Below are 20194 nucleotides of genomic sequence, written 5' to 3' on the forward strand. Positions count from 1 at the left end.
TGACAGCTCACCATACACTAGGTATTTACGTGTTAGAAAGCACTTGTGTATAAATTTCTCAGCATTATTTTGAAAGAAGAATAAAGCCATTGATGCAGTGGTTTTCCGTACTTGGCTCTCCACATAACGAACTTCTACAACCAATTTTAGAATTCAAACACTTACACTCAACGTATTAACGATACCAGCGTCTTTGTATACGTCGATTACACGCGGAACTGCATCGGTTACATGTACGTACAGAATTAAATTGTGTACAACAGAGGAGTAATATGGGTTCAGTAGAAGTAGGCATATACTCATCATTTACGTACATTACCTTTCATTGCTTACGGAAAGATTCCCGACACTAAGGTACACAGTGTATGTACTGGGATTAAAGTCAGCGCGTGAAGTGTAACCAAGCGTGTTCAGAAAGTACCAGATTCTGTGAATTAAATATTAGGCGCTGCAGTGATTAATTGTAAGGGCACATAAGTACTTTGATGGTTAACATTTCGCACGTGTTCTTGGAGGCACATTACGTGTACAGATATTACGTACGTTACTGAAATCCGTAAATGCAATATTGTCAACCAGACTAAGAATTTAAAGAATTCTTGGCCTTGTGTAAAATGAGCAAGGGGATCGAGACCATGAGTTGGGCTGCTCAGTACCGTACTGGTGCAGAAACTAAGGACGACGGGTAAAAGGCGAGACAGAGGGCTACCACCAACGATTCACTCGTTTCCAGAATTCGAATTTTTCCGAAGTATTAAGTGTACGAATTGATTGCGTGCCATTACGAATTCAGCGCCTTGCCAAAATGCCGACGAGGCAAGACTTTTCATGTGTTGGAACATGCGAGGTATTTGACCAAATGTGGCAGCTGCAAAAAACCGTGTAAGGGGTGGGGGGGCTGAACGAGATTTCTGTACGCAGTCCACACAAGTCAACAGCACGCAAAAGCCACGAACTCTGAACACCGCAGCAAAGTGTGTGGAAGACAGTGCGTCGGCGGTTACACTCCAAACCGTACCGTCCGGATCCCTAACAACAATTAAAAGCGGACTGTTACGGCCGGCGCCTTCAGATTTGCGTCAAATTGCAGGGATCAATTGAGGATGGACATTTCGCCCCCACGCTGATATTCAGCGACAAAGCAACTAACACTTTTCTGAAAAAGTTTATCTCCGCAATGTGAGAGTGTGCCGTACTGAAAATCCTCACGTAATTTCGGCGCATGAAGGAGATTCGCCGAGGGTTAATGTATCCTGTGCCGTGTGACAGGCGAAGCTGAATGGGCCGTTTTAATACTGTGAGACAACTGTGGCGGGTACATCTTACCTCGATATGTTGCAGCTGTGGTTGTTTCGACTACTCATTCCTTCAGGGAGCATCGATGTTTGTTGCTACCTAAACGACGAAATTTGGCATCGCTGGATTGGCCGTAGGCGGTTAACGCAAGTACTGATCAGCTTGCAAAAGCACTTAACAATGGATGTTTGAAAATCTGAAACTGGTCACGGGTTTGTGTAATTAAACTGTGTGTGTGTCGTAACTGCGGTTGTCTCCTATATTTAAGTCATAATCTTTATACTTCTACTACAGCTCTGTTTCTCTCAATATTTATTTTCGAAAATCTAGCGATTAAAATAGGGTTTCATTGCACTGTGGCTGACTCAAATGAACTTCAAATATTAGCAGAAGGCCACTCGATCACTGATTACACAAAGTAGAGGCCATAATGGATGTTACCGAGAACTAGCGTCATAGGTATGTATGGACGATGATCTTCAGAGCCATTTTGTTTCTTTTCAGACCACTCGGCCAATGGGCTTGCGAAAATTTGAAAGGGCGCGAAACACAGGAACGTAACAGTGAGACGCAGTACAAAAAACAGACAAAAATCACGGTGGACGAGAGAGAGCGGTCTGCGCTCGTCCGGAGAGTGGGGGCTGCCGCTGTCTGCCGTGCTCACGTGTCGGCTGGCCGGCCGGCCGCACAGGTGTGGACCTCCACTGCCCCCACACCAGGGGCAAGCGGTGCCCAGCACTGAACCTGCCGATTCCAACTGTGCGTCACCGAAACGGACATACGACGCTCTCCGAAAGCTAACATGCGTGAAATACGTGCCACACAAAAATTGTTACTGTAGCATTCCATTTCTTTAGCTCCGCTGAGTGACAACCATACTGTAACCTGACAACCTGTACCAGAACTCTGCCCAAGCATCGTATCACTTTTCCACCACAACACTTTACAGAAAATAATATAGCAGCCACGCGTTCTGTTGTATCCGTGAGTGTGTGTGACGTCACGCAGCGCACCATTACGCCACGGGTCAATGTCGACGGCCGCTATCAGCAGCTGCGAGCTGCTCCAGTTTAGGCAGCCGCCTGTACTGGAAATACGGGTATTTGCAGAACCTTGATGCTTTAAGAAAAGTGAAACACACGACGGAAGTCTGAGAAAACTGCAGATTTTTTTAACTGATTAACTACAGAATGGTGTATCACCAAATGGACCACCATGATGACAGCGAAATTTTCGCGAACCGTTTTTTTTCTCTCTTCATCTGAGACACTCAAGTACCGGGTGCTCATAAGTAAAATGCAGCTACTGACCCAAGTCCACTGTGGTCTGTGAGTATGGTAAGGCAGCGAAACACTGTAGACATGCTAATGCGTTAACGCGAAACCAGTTGGCGCCGGAGGAAATCAGTTCCAATGTTGGTTAGCAGGTGCGAATCTGTCACTGTGCAACACCTCGCGGCAGTCTCCGGTGCTGATACTGAACAAGTTCTGCAAGTGGCGGTTAACAATATCGACATTCTGCCTTCCTCACATGTTTGTCCCTTCCTGTCCACATTCCGTTCCCAATGCATTAGATATGGGAACATTTCTTTCCAGTGTAAATCGGTTCCGCAAGGGCGCATTAGCATACCAAGTTTCGCCGCCATACAGCAGTTACAGCCCACGATGGACCTCTGCGAGTGGCTCAACTTCAGACTGCAAGCACACAGTGGTAGAGCACAGTTCCTCCTGCACGCAGGTTACCCTCAGCCACGTGTCAGGGCGACACCTCGCCACCGTCTCCACGTTGACTGCCAGCCCAAGTATCATGTGAGACACCACAGTGTGAAGTTTTATGCAGCTATCACATTTTACTGGTGGACAGAACACCTAATGAATTGAAAGCACCCGGAAACATTTTACACATTCCCAAGTCACGAGTGACCTTACTCCCTTATTACTGGATATCTGTGTGACCTAAAGAGCTGATTCCACACACTCGCGAGTAAGTGGAGGCCTTCTTAGGGAACTGTTTTGGCTGCCGCTACTGTTCATCCGTGAACGCCACAGTTTTCTACAATTCAGCAAATCTTATCTCGCTACACACGACACGTTTTGAACAGGTCTTTCATACGGCGTGCATCAATTGCGTTGTACATTTTGTGATAGGCGAGTATAAATACGAAAGCCACCACACATAGTTCCACGACACGAAAGTGAAGGGCATTTAGAGCACCGATTCCGGGTTACTTATCATACATAAAATTCGCGCAACTTTTATCAAATTATCCTGTCCCTCACGTGTGACGACAGTCACTTTTCCGTGACGTCACGCGTTCTTTGCTGGCAGTGGATGAGGGGGAGCACACTGAACAGTCGTGTTGATCTACATGTTTGCGAAGTTAAAATTGTCAGTTTCATAGTTTTGATAGTGGAATTTGGGTTTTACGACGATGTGCAGTCTGCCTGATACACGACATTTCTGAACTCTTCAAGACGGGTCGTCTTCAGTACTTTGTCACGCCCAAGTGTCTGTAAATGCGACGTCAGTGGCCACCCACGATTCCGAAACTGTGACTTACCGTCAATAACGGGTAAGGCTTCTGTAACAGTATCTGGCTAAACGAAATAATGTTTACTGTAGGTTTCTGTCAAACATAATTAGCAAATGCCCCCACAAATGTTATAATTTTGACGTGATTCAGCCCTCTGACGGAAACTAAGAACAAATCTACCTCGATTCTCTCAATTGGTGCACTGGAAATGGCACAAATTAAATCTAGATTCTGCCGCCGTTACAGGCTGCACATAGAAATCTACACTGCACTTTAATCGTGTAATTTGAACGTGAAATGAAGAAGCTGGTAAGTGACGGCGTCAGAATCACCGACATTCGTTCCTCCCTCACATAATATACGACTGAAGCGCAGGCCGCACAGAACACGGCGCGCCTCACAGGTCGCTGACGCGTTGCTTTGTCGACACACCGGGCTCTCTCATCAGGCAAATAGTAACACGAGAACAGCCCAACAAAGCGATGCAGCGTTGTAGAGTGTCAAAAAAAAAAAAAAAAAAAAACTTCATCAGCAAATTACAAACGAGGAGACGTGACAGAGCGATAAAAAATACGAAATGTTTATTTCGTGAAGCACAAACATTACGATAAATTCTCAAGAATTCGCCAACTACTACGTAGATGGTCGCCTGTTTGTAATGAGGGTGTTGGGGAAAGCTGCAGATTGCTCATTGAGATCATAACCTTAATTCCAGAAAATTGTGAAAAATACGGAAATGAACGCGAGTGCTGCGTCTCATCGCCACAAGCTGTCGGCGTGACGCCACGAGTTGTGATTCGCGAACGGATTTCAGGATCCGCAACGCCCACGCACGAAACAGCTTCCTACGTCTGATTACTTTGCAGACGAGTTTACGTGTGTAACATCTGACGTTAAGCATGTAAGCGAGATAAAAGTTTACAAACGGTTTGAAATTGTTCTTAATGTGTGTTCGAAAGCAAGTGCTCATTCTGAAATACTGGGTGAATACAGTCTGCTTAATTTGCGCTCCTTTTTAAAGAAAATCCCGTTTATCGCGCGTCTAAATTTTTGACACGTCATGTCTACTGATTGATGTGTGGGCCGTATGACGATGTAATTTTTGCAGGTACCCTACGGGGTGTGGGGATACTGTCTGCAAACTGCGTCGCGAATAGCTAGGTACCGATAAACTACAACGATACGTCTGATGCCAAAGTTGACTCCATGAACAGCGACAACGTGGTCAGTTCTCGTAGTCTTGCGTGCAGTTTCTTCGAAGTCGATAACTGCCCTCATTCTGAAATACTGGCTGAATAACGTCCGCGTATTTCAGCGCCCTTAGTCACGTTACCACGCGACGCGCAATGTTTCCAACTTCGGTACTTCTCTTACTGTGTGAAAGCCGTAATTTAAGATTATACTTTTGAATGAGTACATCACGACATTTTAGATGTCTGAATTCGGCCACATTACGCGAAACATTAAAAAATAAATTTCTGCCACGCCTGCAAGCCGCTACTGGCCTTGTCGCACTAAAAACTCGCTTACTCCAAAGTTCTGCGTTTGATGGTTTTCGTAAACTTGCGTCCTACGAACATAATCAAGAACGCGCGGTTTTCATTTTAAATGCCTGTTGTACGTGAATTCCGTGAAAATCTACACTGGCACATCGAAACACTAGCCGACTGAATGTGGCGTTATTTTCCATTCGTTCCACGTTATTCTCGCTCAAGTTTTCATAGACTGGAGCAAGGCCATAAGTAACGACCAATAATCACTGAACACTTAAAACGGTAATTTAACACACTGTTAGCCACCCCCTTTGTTCGTAGCTGTCGTAAATTTTCAAAGACAATGTATTAGACAAGAGCAGTGAGTTACGCGACAAAAACCACACAAAAGCGTGCATAACATCCGCCGCTCCCATAAATTGCCGCCTTACCTTTCTGAGGTATTCGCGTGCAGACACAAGATACACAAGCTCTGTCTGGGCAGGCAGGACAACGTGGCACGCTGCTTCCCTCCAGGCTGCTGCGTCACAACTGGGCCGCACAAACAGCCGGCTGCCCCACCCAGCGCTGACGTCATGGGGCGGCGTTGCCAGCTCGTGCGGCAGGCGAGGGAACGGCTGCAGCAGGGCGTCTACGTCTGTGTCGGCACTGCCGGACCGCCTGCGTCCCATCCACGCCACAGTCAGTTATCTCGAGCCGCACTATACAGCTGCCAACACACACCCCCTTCGCCTGGCGCCCCAAAAACCGGATTTCGTCAACCGATTTCCCAGTACCGCTTTTGGAGAACGCAAAGTTGGAACAAAGACGCTGCATTTTGGTCACGGGATGAGGAGAGGTGTGAACACAACATCTCTCGTCATCGTGCTGGGTGCCAGTGACTTACGCGCGAGCTTCGCGATTCGTATCGATCATTTGCTACTCCAGAAATGACGGACGAGTGTGACAAGTTTTCGTTAAAGAACGTTACAGGGATATCAATGCTGAGATCATCGGTGCCTGGGCTCACGTACTACTTACTCTAACTTAAAATAAGTTACACTGAGCACGACACACATTTACCCTCAACGTGTGGACCAACTGAAATCATTCTGTGATTTCGTTGATACCGGATACGGCAAAGTTCTGGGTAGTATTAAAACTAAATGGTTGTCATTGTTGCCAGGAGTTACAAAAGTTATTGATATGTATGAACCTTTGAAATCTTGTTTTCTATCTCAGAGTAGGTGTCCCACGTTGCTGAAACAAATTTTCGAGAACACACAGTGACTTCTTTGGCTTCATTTCACACAATGCCCATTGAAAATGTTTTTTAAATTCAGTCCAAAAGATGGAAATAACCACGGTTTCAACTTGCTTCAAGAAATAATACCATTTTAATTAACTTGGAAAAGAAGGTACTTTCACTCAGTCAAATACGAGCCTTTTACCAATTCTAAGACTTGTTTGGAAAAGTAGAGTTCTCCACTTCAACCTCTGAAATCATTTCACTGAATAACACAAAAAAATACTGTTTCTTGGGCTGAACTTCTAAATTTTCTGATAATTCTTAAGGCAGTAGACTCATGTGCAACATTTCAGACGAGAAGGATGCGTGAACAACATTGTATCCCAGAAACTTGAGGAATTGGAAAGAGCTAATTTGGAAACAGATGAGAGACTGTACGATGTATTCAATACACTTAAAAGTACAGGTACTTCATGTATAAATATAGACACGCTTGTGAATTTTGCTCCTGCTGTACCAGACATAAATATTGTTGTGGAAAGAACATTTTCAATTGAGGGCGGAATGTGTAGTGCTAGATCCACTTCCTTCCCCACAGGTGTTGTGTGTCTCATATTAGAGGCCAAATCCGAACATAAAATTCTTTGTCAAGTACAGAGTAGAGGTGCTCTTATTCGGTAACTGTACTGACTAATTATTGGATTTATAGTGAATTCTTGCAACGGGCCTTTGTCCTCAGAACTTGACTGTCGAAAGTATTTTGCTCTCTGTCCCAGTGTACTTAAAAGCAGAATAAGCAAGCATTCTTCAAAACTATATAATGTATGGATGGTCAGTGTCTGCATCAAGTAAATCCTACCCCATATTTGGCAGATTGGGTTCCGCATTTGGAGGCTGCATTCGAGAGAGACGTACCATATGTCGAAGTTTAAGCACCATTTAATATTTTCGTGTGTTTTAATTCAGACGTAAACGTCGAGTGGCTCTTTACATACCACCTCACAGCACCACTCTGCTTCCTAGTCAAGATCCCTAAAATCATTCAGTTCTTATCCTCCCTTAATAGCGATCAATAAAATTGTAATATGTTGTCTTGTGTATCCAGTACGAGGATATTTCATTCCTTAGCTCATACAACAGCCTGACAGGTGGTGGTTTTCTCTGCTATTTTTCCAGTACATGAACGAATTTCAGCCGCAATCTAAGTTTGTGTGTCTGGTGCGTGCTCAATGAAACGAAAATAACCTCTGTTTGCCTGGTGGCTGTTGGTATTTGAAGTCAGGAACAGGTTTCATTCGGAACACCGACTTTGCCATTAAATCTGAATTTTGCGGAGAACAGGTAGCGTTCATAATGGCGAGACCCTTTTGGACAGGATTTCGGTCACCCCAGGGATCTTATGTTGATGCTGTGACATTGTTAGGGTGCACTAACATGTAAATTTTATTTTCTACAGATCTCACAGAATTTCTTCATTGTGGTTGATCCGCGTTGTTGCTTGCTTTATTAAACAGTGTCGTCTTTGATGTCTGTTTTGAATTTTGTGTGAAGTGTGTTTATGGTACTTAGGAGCTTTTCGTTGTAATCCTTGTAATCGTTGTAATGACAACCCAGACCTGATACGCACACCTCCAGAGAGAGGGAATTAGTGTGTGTACACAATATCGAGTATTTAAGAACTAACTGCAATTAACTTAATAAAGAAGTCCCGGAACCTCTGCAAACGTGAAGGTGAGATGGTAGGACGCGAGTCACGTCCGTAGCTACTCTCTGCTCTGTAACTCAACGCTTACAACCGCTGCCTCACAATCAACCGCTGGAAGATCAGCCCCCGCACCGTAAACTGAATGTAATGAAGGCTTTAGCAGCCGATACGTCCTTACATGACGTCTGATTATAACGCATCAGAAAGAAAGTGACGTGTTTTAAAGAATCTTCCATGTGCAGTTGCCTTGAAACGGTGCTGTTTGATAATACGGAATTTAGGATCTCATATCCAGCAGCAGCCATGACAAATGACTACTTTTTTGATGGATAAATAATTATTACGGTCACGTGCAAATGTCGTCAACTCACGGGGTAACAGTGTGATAAGTTTCTTTTTTTTAACCATTCTTGACGGCCCACATGAAGTCTGGTCTTCCGCCATTTCCTTCGTCTTCACAGGAACACAGCCGACCAAGCGAGCAGAACCGTTGTTCCAGCTCCAAGTACTGGAGACGCTGTCCAATGCTCCGTACTGCATGCCTGGCCTGCACAATTGCGAAGGACGTTTCCGTTTTCCAATATCTATGTACCCTAAGACGTGTCACTAAGAGTTTCGTGGCGTGCAATTTAGTAAGTAAGGACTACGAAATGGACCAGTCAAGCTTCGCGGAAACTGAATGTAACCTGTCTACTGCGACTGCTGTTTCCAACCAACCACAATACGACACAACTGAAGTCATGGGAATGCATTACGTAGCTAAAAATGAAATTTCCGTCCAGATGACAAATTTATTACTGTCTGCTTATTTGCATACTGATGAGTGAACCATCATTTGAATTCTGGGTTCCATATAACACTTTACAGGTTTGCATCAGAAGATCACATCATCAGAGACACCTAAAGAGTGAATAGTAAAGATATTGTTTTCCGACGCAGCCTGAATGCACATTTAACAGCACATGACGATTCTTGCTGCCCGAATTTCGTGAAAGGAAATACGGAGCAGTACTCTACGAGATGTGTCCACACTAGGAATAAGAAAATACCGCACCTGTTGCTACCGCTGCCGATCTTCTTTGACCGATGACGAAAACGCCGGATAAGCCACTCACCAAAATGCAGTAAGCGTAAAATACATCTAGTAAAAAGGACTATTTAGTTTGTTTCCATCACAGCACATTCACACACTTCACCAAATCACAAACTGCCCTTTCAGTCTCAGCTGCAGAAACGTGTCATCACACCCTACCATCTAAGCAACAATGTGGGAGGGAAACAAACGTCAGTATTGTGTTCTGCCTCTGTACTGAGAGTAGAGAGAGTCACGTGAAACTATGGCACAGGTCAAAGCCAGTGTGTGGCATCGCTAGGACACTCGGTGGGGAGTCTTGTCTTACGGTACGTGGTTGCGCCCTAGCAGTTTAAGATTTTAATTTGGAAGGCATGATATATACGGCAAAGTGCGTTGAATGTATTGCAAATCTGGACATCGGAATATACTCCGTTCATCACAATAAACTTCATGTAAACATTACACTATGTACTCTTCCGCCGTTTGCTGGAAACTCTTTGGATTTAGTTTCAGGTGGAGCAGATGCCAAGCGGTCACAAGTGCAATCAAGTACGATAATGAGGTTTCGTTTTATGCTGTGCCTATCGACTTGTGCTGTAATACGGGGCAACAGCTTTACCGGCGCGTTTAGCTTTGACAGCGCTGGCCGGGCAAGTGGTGCAGCTAACGTGCTCTGGTGTGAGCAGTGGCGGTTCAGGCGTAGAAAGAGACGAGCAGAGGACAACATAGCTCTGGATGTGAATTTTTAAACAGAAGGAAATAATATATGGTAAAACTCGGGTGATTTTCTCCTCAGGTGACCGGACGGAAAATATAACATGCCATCGATATTAGCGAACATAGTATTTTAATTAAAAGCAGGAGTGATGAAAATTCTTGACTAACGAGAGTAATTTTTCTACATGAGCTGTGTGTAGCGTAAAAGCGCAATGTAGTCAAATACTAAGCCACTGAAGGTATCTGAGTCAGTTGTCTGGTAATCTCTGAACTCCTTCCACATCGGACAGCACAGAACACACTTCAGTACAGCTAGGTTGATAACGAGTCTATTAGAGACAGAACCCCCAAGCCACAAAAATGTCCGCATTTCCTCCGCCTCCTCCTCCTCTTTCGTGACGTGCTGTTCTGCAGTTCGCCATCGTTTGGCAGTGACGTGTCACAAAGCTTCGCGCATTAGTTGCAGTACGTTTGACGGCGTAATGTCTTGTTATTTCTCGCGACAAATCCCTTAACTTGGCTCCATATCAATTCTGCCGGGTTCAGACTGCAGTGTTACGACCACAACTCTAAAAATAATCCATTTGTATAGCGTGCTCGACGGCGTCAAAATTGTCTTCCATGTTTCTGAGCCATTTATCACTCTGGCTCATGTTAGATCACATCTGTCCTACAAAACAATGGGCATATGCGAAGAGCGTCCTTGACTTTACAATTTTTCTCCAAGAAACTTATTTATATAACGTTTTATCTTCAACCATCTTTTACAATCTTTTATAAAATATCGGTAATTGAGAATGTATAGTTGCAATGAAAACCAGAAATCTTCGTGTGATATGTAATTGTGAACTACAAGATCTGCATTTTTCTTAAAATTGGTGACTCATGAGTTAATTGCCATATATGGCGCAAAACCATATCAACCAAAACCACTAAAAACAAACGCAAAATATAACTATTTACAACAGCAGATAAAAATTCTGCTTGATGCTTTCCTAAGAGTGTCTCCATTCCTTCCAAGCTAATTATGTAAGTGTAGAGAAGATATGGCTCAAATTCACAGATACAGTATCGACAGCAATAGATTCATACCGCCTAAGTTAAGAGACGGGACTGATCCACCATGGTACACAAAACACGTCAGATCACTGTTGCATAAGCAACGAAAAACGCATGCCAAATTCAGAGGAACGCAAAATCTCGAGGACTGGCTAAGATTCAGGGAAGCTCGAAATAGTGCGGACGGTCAATGCTAGATGCTTTTAATAGTTTCCACAATGAAATATGGTCTCAAAGTATGGTAGAAAACCCAAAGACATTCTGGTCGTATGTAAAGTACACCAGTGGCAGAAAACAGTCAACACCGCCACTGCGCGATAGCGATGGAGAAGTTACCGACGGTGGCGCCACTGAAGCGGAGTTACTAAATACAGTTTTCCGTAATTCCTTCACGAAAGAAGACGACGTACATATTCCAGAATTCGAAACCAGAACAGTTGTTAGCGTGAGTGACAAAAGTAGATTTGTGTTGCGAAACAACTCAAATCACTTTACTAAGGCAAGTCTTCAGGTACAGATGATATAGCAATCAGGTTCCCTTCAGAGTATGCAGACAACACCGCCTTTCTTATGAATCATATACAACCGCTCACTTGACGAAGGGTCTGTTCCTGAAGACTGGAAAGTAGCAAAGGTCACACCAATTTTCAAGAAAGGAAATAGGAGTAACCCATTTAATTACAGACCCAAATCAATGACCTCAATTTGCAGTACGATTTTGGAGCACATACTGTATAATATTATGAATCACTTTGACGAAAATGACTTATTGATACATAACCAACACGGCTTCAGAAAATATCGTTCTTTATTCCCATCAAGTAATGAGTGCTGTCGACAAGGGATCTCATATCGATTCGATATTCCTAGATTTCCATAAGGTTTTCGATACCGTTCCTCACAAGCGACTATTAATCAGTTGTGTGATTGGATTCGTGATTTCCTCTCCGAGAGAGGTCACAGTTCGTGGCGATAGACGGTAAATCATCGAGTAGAACAGAAGTGATATCAGGCGTTCCGCAAGGTAGTGTCATAGGCCCTCTGCTGTTCCTGATTTACATACATGATCTAGGAGATATCTGAGCAGCCCCCTTAGATTGTCTGCAGATGACGCTGTAATTTACAGTCTAGTAAAGTCATCAGACGATCAATTCCTACTACAAAATGACCTAGAGAGAATTTCTGTATGGTGCGAAAAGTGGCAATTGGCACTAAACAAAGAAAAGTGAGAGGGGTCATCCACATGGGTACTAAAAGAAATCCGAGTAATTTTGGGTATACGATAAATCGCACAAATCTTAGGGCTGTCAATTCGACTAAATACCTAGGAATTACAATTACGAGCGACTTAAATTGGAAAGATCACACAGATAATATTGTGGGGAAGGCGAATCAAAGACTGCGCTTTGTTGGCAGAACACTAAAGAGACAGCCTACATCACCCTTGTCCATCCTCTGCTGGAATATTGCTGCGCGGTATGGGATCCTTACCAGGTAGGATTGACGGAGGACATCGAAAAAGTTCAAGGAAGGGCAGCCCATTTCGTGTTATCGCGAAATAGGGGTGAGAGTGTAACTGATATGATACGCGAGTTGGGCTGAGAGTCACTGAATCAAAGGCAGTCTTGACTGAGGAGAGATCTATTTACGAAATTTCAATCTCCAACTTTCTCTCCCGAATGTGTAAATATTTTGTCGACACCCAAATACGTAGCAAGAAATTATGATGATAAAATAAGAGAAATCAGAGCTCGAACGGAAAGATATAGATGTTCCTTTTTCCCACGCGCCATTCGAGAGTGGAATGGTAGAGTAGTAGTAGTATGAAAATGGTTCGATGAACCCTCTGCCCAGCACTTGAGTGTGAATTGCAGAGTAACCATATAGATGTATATGTAGATGTGATGAGTTTCATATTTATATGCTTTAGGTATTCAAACCGAACAAAGAAAATTACGCACCACGTGGAGCGTAGAACCACCGCCCGCCGGCACACACGATGGTCAGTCTACGACCCTGTCCATCACGCCACGCATACAGTTAACACCTCCCTTATTTCTGATACATAGTCCTACTCGAAAAATGTCAAAAGCTGATTTTTGTCTGTAATCTTGTGAAGAACATTAACTACTTGTTTCTCGCCATTAACGGTGTTCCACGCGCGTGTTTCACTACGAAGCAGGAAGCAGTGTCGTCCATTTTCGCGGTACGTATGAACAGCGAGACAATCAGAGCACAAGTACTGGTTACAGGGACACTGACTGTACACAATTTAAGATAAAAGTTACGTAGGTAAAGTACGATTATGATAGACGTTGATGGCTGTTAATACGTCAGAATGTCTGAAAGGTTCTTCCGCACTGACATATTAATGAGCTACCGAACACTTAAGTTGGACCTACTTCCAAGAGCGGAGCACCACCAGTGGTAAGAGAGCTACGGCTGCTGATCAGTCAGCGCGCTTGCGTTTGTTTACATCTGGTTTGCTCTTATGATGAAGTACATGCTACATACGAACCCCGTAGCCCCACCCTTTATTTCGCATTCACGTTTATTCTCTTATCCGTCTCTCAACCGTATCTTCTTATTCCACACCAACCTACACCTCTTGCTGTGCTACGGAGTACTGAAAGCTTGTTCCCAACAAATAAGTAGGATTCTCAGCCACATATGAATTTCTCCAGATAGACAAATACGCTGTTGTCCAACAACGGCATAAAAAATGTCATGTATTCACGAGCAGAATCTCCTATCTGTAAAAATGGCGTACTAATTAAATGTCAATTTGGTTTTCAGAAAGACTTTTCAACAGAAAATGCTATATATGTGCTTTCACTGATCGAAAATTAAATGCACTGAATAACTGAACTTCATCCATTGGAATATTTTGTGACCTCTCAAAGGCTTTTGATGGTGTGAATCATGAATTTCTTCTGGACAAGCTAAGTATTGTGGCATGAGTGGGACAGTGCACAAATGGTTTAATTCATATTTAACTGGAAGAAATCAGAAGGCTGAAATTAAGAGTACAAATAGTCTGCGAAAACCAGCAGAGTCCTTTAACTGGGGAGCTATCAAGAAAGGTGTCCCACAGAGTTCAGTCTGTTTCCTTATTGGTCTTAATATACATTAATGTCTCGCCACTCTATATTCATGAAGATAGAAAGCTAGTTCTTTTTGCTAATGATACAAGTACAGTAATCACACAAGGAAATTGTAAATAATGTCTTTCACAAAATTACTAAGTGGTTCTCTGCAAGTGGACACTTATTAAATTTTGAGAAAAAACAGTGAATATAATTATGTGCAGTAATGGCATAACACTGATAAATATAGGCTATGATCGCAAGTCTGTTGCTAAGGCAGGGTATTCAAAATTTCTGGATGTGTACACTGATGAGAAATTGAGTTTGAAGAAACATCGGTGATCTGCTGAAATAGTTAGGTTGAGCTACTTACGCTACTGCGGTTATTGCAAAATATTGGTGATGAACATCATTAAATTAGCCTACTATGCCTATTTTCATTCACTGCTTACACATGGTATCGTATTTGGGGGCAATTCGTCACTAAGAGAAAAAGTATTCATAGCATCAGGCTAACAGCTAGAGCCCACCGAAGATGACCTTGTGAACATTTATCTAATGAACTCGCGATATTCACAGTACCTTCGCAGTACATATATTCATTTATGACATTTGTCAATGACCCACCCCAGTTCAAAAATAACAGCAAAGTGCATAGCTACAACACTAGAAGAAACGAAGATCTTCGCTACTCTGGATTAGATCTCACTTTGTCACAAAAAGGTGTGAATTATGCTGCGACAAAAATATTTGGTCATTTGCCAAATAGCATTAAAAATCCGGCAGATATCTAAACAACATTTAAAAGAAAATGAAAGTATTCCTGAATGACAGCTCCTACTGAATAGATGAATCTTTAGACATGAAGTATTAACTATAAAAATACTTACTATTTTGTGTAAAGAAAACTTACGTTAAAGTGACACATCCAGCATCATTACGAAATGTATTAATGCTCTATGCAACAAGGATGTATGTATGTATGTACGTATGTATGTATGGATGCAGACCAATTTGTCAACACAACTCATATTTCAGGGAGGTGGCTATCTTATCAGCCCTTCTTTGTGGAAGTTTGTCTACAACCACCTGCATTGCTATTTTTCATTTACTTACACAAAAGACGATGAAATTACTCCCAACTTATTAATGACAAGAGATCCGCTTGCTGTGATATAAACTGTGTATTCCTTTCTCTACGCAACAGCAACACACTTTATACTGTAGGCAACTACAGATGTAACAATGCGTTCTTCTTGAAGCCGCAACAGTTGAATAATTCTTTATTCGTCCTAATAAAGTATTACTCAGCAGCACCCGTTTGGTTTGACAAGAACATGTATGTGAATCTTCAGTTTCTCCCAGCTTATGTTTTGATGGAACAGTCCACAGGTGAAATGCCTGTTCGTAGTGTCCAGCGGGCACGCTATGAACCGAAAGTACAGCTATGGACTGTTCCATCAAGAATATATATGATAGTTGAGTTCTGCAGTGAGATTTGTAACTGATACTCTGTATTTTGATATCGTTCTGAGCACTGACAAACACTTATCAGAAAAGATTCTGAGGATGGCTGCTTTTACTGCCAAAGTGTTTCAGTGCTGGTCCTTTACATGGAGCACTGCTTCACGCATCCAGATACCCCCTCAGCAGAAAACCGACTACATTTTTGGTAAGTGTACGGCACAGTCACTGCCTGGAGATGCACGATTATTAACAGAAGTGAAGACTAAGCCCGTGACGCCGGGAATTTTGACAACTTTTCTAGCAAGAGGATCAATTTTAGGTCAACGTAAGAATTCATTAATTTCTGCACTTACACATATAGTCTTACTGACTACCCAACAGATTACCTTGTCACCAAAAACATTACTCTAGAAAAGTGAAGATATCGAAATTCAATGGAACAGCGTTCTGTATTAAAACACATTTGCGTGACTTAACGTGCTGACGATTGCTAATGCAGGACTGGGGGAAAGACGCGAACAGATTAGTTGCACTAAATTCGGCAGTTTTCGTGGAGCCGACTGCTTCGGGAAATAGCGGATTCAATGGTCCACTATCGAACTGTCAAAATGCGTCTAGCTTGGTTTGATTTCAAACCATAAGGAGTAGGATCAGACTGTCCCAAGGTCTACGCACTATCCTGACGTAAAGTAATTGTTTAATTCCTCAATAGTCGAAGTTGCCATAGCATCTTATCTACTTGCAGAAGCAGTTTTCTGCCATTCTCTTCTGTTATTCCTAACACGCAGAATAATCCTTTTATGGATCACATGTGTACAAATACGAACCTATATTTCGGGAAAAAAAAATTCAACAAAATGGTGCGAATACGAGTAGAAATCTCGTCCGAGCCTATGCTTTTCACTCATGCCTAAAGTCCGTAGAACAGCACAATTAATAGGAATGTCGGTACGACTTTAAAATAACAAGATTTGTAATACGAAATTCGTTAGTATTTTGAGAGCGTAATAACCGAACGCGGTTTGCTTTATAAGCGATAGTCTCCATAGTGAACGTGAATGAAACCTTACAGCTACCGTGACTTTGCAAAAACAAACCAAAAGAAAACAAAGAAAATAATTCAACACTACAGGAACGCATGAAAACAGTCGTCCTTACCTTATCAAGGGTGTGGATGTAGCAGAAGAAATTCTCGGCGCAGAAACAGCAGCACGAAATCACTACGCAGAACGTCACACGGGACACGACTCGCTACAAATGCGACAGACGCCTGGGCTGTGGCACGCAGTCAGTGCTGCCAACGGCTGCGAGGCCGGCAGGTACCAACTGCAGTCTGCTACGGGGGCCTCGGACAGGGGGCAGCGCTTCCAGGGGCCGCGCGCAGAACAGGCGAATGTAATACGAAGACTGTCGTCCTAATTTTGTTATTGCGGACAAGCTGAAAAAAATAAAGTAACATGTTTCTGAATGTACTTTTAACGTAATGTAATCCAATTCTACGCTCACTGTGACACTGCTGTGGCCACTTGAGTACCTCTCACAAGGGAACCTCCCCATCGCACCCCCCTCAGATTTAGTTATAAGTTGGCACAGGGGATAGGCCTTGAAAAACTGAACACAAATCAATCGAGAAAACAGGCAGAAGTTGTATGGAACTATGAAAAAATAAGCAAAATATACAAACTGAGTAGTCCATGCACAAGATAGGAAACATCAAGGAGAACGTGAGCTCAGGAGCGCCGTGGTCCCGTGGTTAGCGTGACCAGCTGCGGAATGAGAGGTCCTTGGTTCAAGTCTTCCCTCGAGTGAAAAGTTTAATTTTTTTATTTTTAGACAATTATTATCTGTCCGTCCGATGCGAGGTAACTGCGCCGTAGTATGGGGACGCTACACCTAAACAAACATCGAAACACACGACGCCAGTCGACTTGAGCGCACGGAGGAGAGAGTATTCCTGCTAACTAGGCTCCCTGGCTGGCAGTTGACTGTTCGCTACTTTGGACGAGAGTGCATTAAATACGTGAGATGTATTCCGTGGGCAACATGAATCCAGCGAATATAGCTCACGATTTCAATAACAATCGCACGGTTTTGCGGTGCGGTCGCAAAACACAGACACTAAACTTATTACAGTGAACAGAGACTTCAATGAACGAACGGACAGGTCATAACTTTGCGAAAATAAAAACGGAAACTTTTCACTCGAGGGAAGACTTGAACCAAGGACCTCTCAATCCGCAGCTGCTCACGCTAACCACGGGACCACGGCGCTCCTAAGGTCAGATGATCCTTGTTGTTGCCTATCTTACACATGGACTACTCAGTTGGTATATTTTGTTTATTTCTTTAAAATTCCACACAACTTCTTCCTGTTTCCTCGATTGATCTGTGTTCAGTTTTTCAAGGCCTATCCACTGTGCCAATTTATAACTAAATCTGAGGGGGGTGCGATGGGGAGGTTCCCTTGTCAGAAAATTATGCCCGCACCGGAGTCGAGGGAACCAGGGTTTTTGTGATACTGACGCGCTACAGTACTGTTTACTGTCAACACATGGCTGTTGCCCATACATATATTCGGTTCATTGCTTCTCAGCCCCTGTTCGCGTCATTTCTACTCATTGCTGTGGATAACAATGAAGCATTACATCCCACTCGTCAGCAGATTGTTTCCCACAGAATGATTGCTTTACTGTCGTCAGTTGAAACATATGCCTGCCGTACTTTCCCACTTTACGTGTTGTGTGTGCACTCTGTGTCAAGATACAGTGTTTTTCCCTGTCCTGTGGAGTTCAAAGAGCCAAAAGGGAAACCTTTCATGAAAGGGACAGATTTAAAAGATACGATTCAGGCATTCAAAAGATCAAGAAAAAGCTACAACTGAACAGTTTTTGAACTCACAAAAAGGCGCTCCCGGAAAATTTCTCCTACCAACAACGTCAGACAGCGAGACTTAAGCGTGCTTAAAAGGCCATGTCGTTAACAGCAGCCTCTCATCGTGTGGTGCTTCAGATGCAAGTGAACACAAGCACTGGAATACGGACCTCCCGCTGTCCCACATTCGGGTAGGCCTACTGCTAGCAGTTGTGAAGCAATCACGAGTTTGGACCCAGGCACTTGGCCTAATAGCTTAACATCCACAATGGTAAATGAAATTTTACATAAAGGCCCTACTAAAATTGTAAGTTTTGAGTATCCTTTAAACGAGAATGGAAGAAAATTTTCAACTCATTTTTAACATAAGAAGTTTACCAAATTGAGAAAAACAATGATCGTAAATGGCTTAATTATTCGAAACCTACCGACAACGTTCTTTGTTTTTATTGTAAACATATTCGATCTCCTTCAAACAAGATATCAGGCGATGGACTATGTTGAAACGCGTACGCAGCGATGGTGAGGCATAACAATCTGTGACCAGAGAGTAATAGCGCGCGAGAGTAAGCTGTTTGTTGCGAGATGCAGTTGTAGTGAGTAGCGAGCCGCGAGAGGAGGCAGTCGGTTGAGAGTTTGCAGTGCAGCTGCATGTAGACAGTCTGTCGGTAGTAGCAGCCCAGTGCAGTTGTGTGTGAGGAGTCGGCGGGCGTCGACATGGCATTCTGGTCAAGATTCAGGACAAGGTATATTTTTTAAATAACACAATAAGCAGCTTTGCGCTCAGCTAATAATGTATTGTAATGTATCGTAAACCTGTTTGATTTGTTCACAAGAATCGCCCCAATAATAATTTGATTTCAAACCAAGCATTTTTAACAAACAATCCTTTTTTTGCAATAATATTTCCCTTGCATTTCCTTAAAGAAAAGTTTCCCTTATATTAAAAAAAAAAAAAAAAAAAAAATACTTGCGATGCATTTCCTCCAAGCCGTGGGCAACAATAAGAGCAGATGCAGTTTTACTGAGGTAAGAATTTGAGTTTAATCAGCAGGGCCAAAGACCGATATTTCGGTTTAATTGAAATTTCATTATCACTGAGATTTTCTTATCACTGAATTGACTTTGATTTTTCTTTGTTTGTGAGGAACTTATACTTGGGTCAGATTGCTAATTTTTGTCTAATGGTCATTGTCATTGAATTTATTTGCTGGGAGGTTACGTTAGGTTGTATTCTTGTTAACATTCAAATTATAGTCTTTCTACATTTTTGTGGGAAGGTTTCACTTGGCTCCATTTATATTAAATAATTGTCTTACGAAATTTTCTGGGAAATAATTGTCATATGAAATTTTCTGGGGAGGTTACACTTGGCGACCCTGCCAGGATCGTATTTCGTTGAGAATCTTCTGAAAAGTAGTCAGATTCTGCTCTTATTTGCTTAGATATAATTAGGATTTGGCGCAACGCTTTTACTAATCTTGTGACTTTCTCTCTACAGGTCAACGGCAATTCGTTGCTCTGTTGTATTTGTGTTTGTTGCCTTTCTGCATTTGTGCTTATTTGTTTTGTGAATATTTGTGACTATTGTAAAAATGCCGCGAAAGACTGTGAATAGTGTAGCGCGATGTATTGTGAACGAAATTACCGACTCAAACAACTTA

The 20194-nt window shown here is 42.8% G+C and overlaps 1 protein-coding gene across 1 annotated transcript in view; it reads right to left on the reverse strand.

The window, feature by feature from the left end:
* LOC126108441 (salivary glue protein Sgs-3-like) overlaps positions 1–20194 on the reverse strand; it is a 593649-nt gene that overhangs the window by 93565 nt on the left and 479890 nt on the right. The window lies entirely within an intron of this gene.

This window comes from Schistocerca cancellata, chromosome 11 (assembly GCF_023864275.1).
Source record: "Schistocerca cancellata isolate TAMUIC-IGC-003103 chromosome 11, iqSchCanc2.1, whole genome shotgun sequence".
In the NCBI taxonomy this organism is placed as follows: Eukaryota; Metazoa; Arthropoda; class Insecta; order Orthoptera; family Acrididae; genus Schistocerca; species Schistocerca cancellata.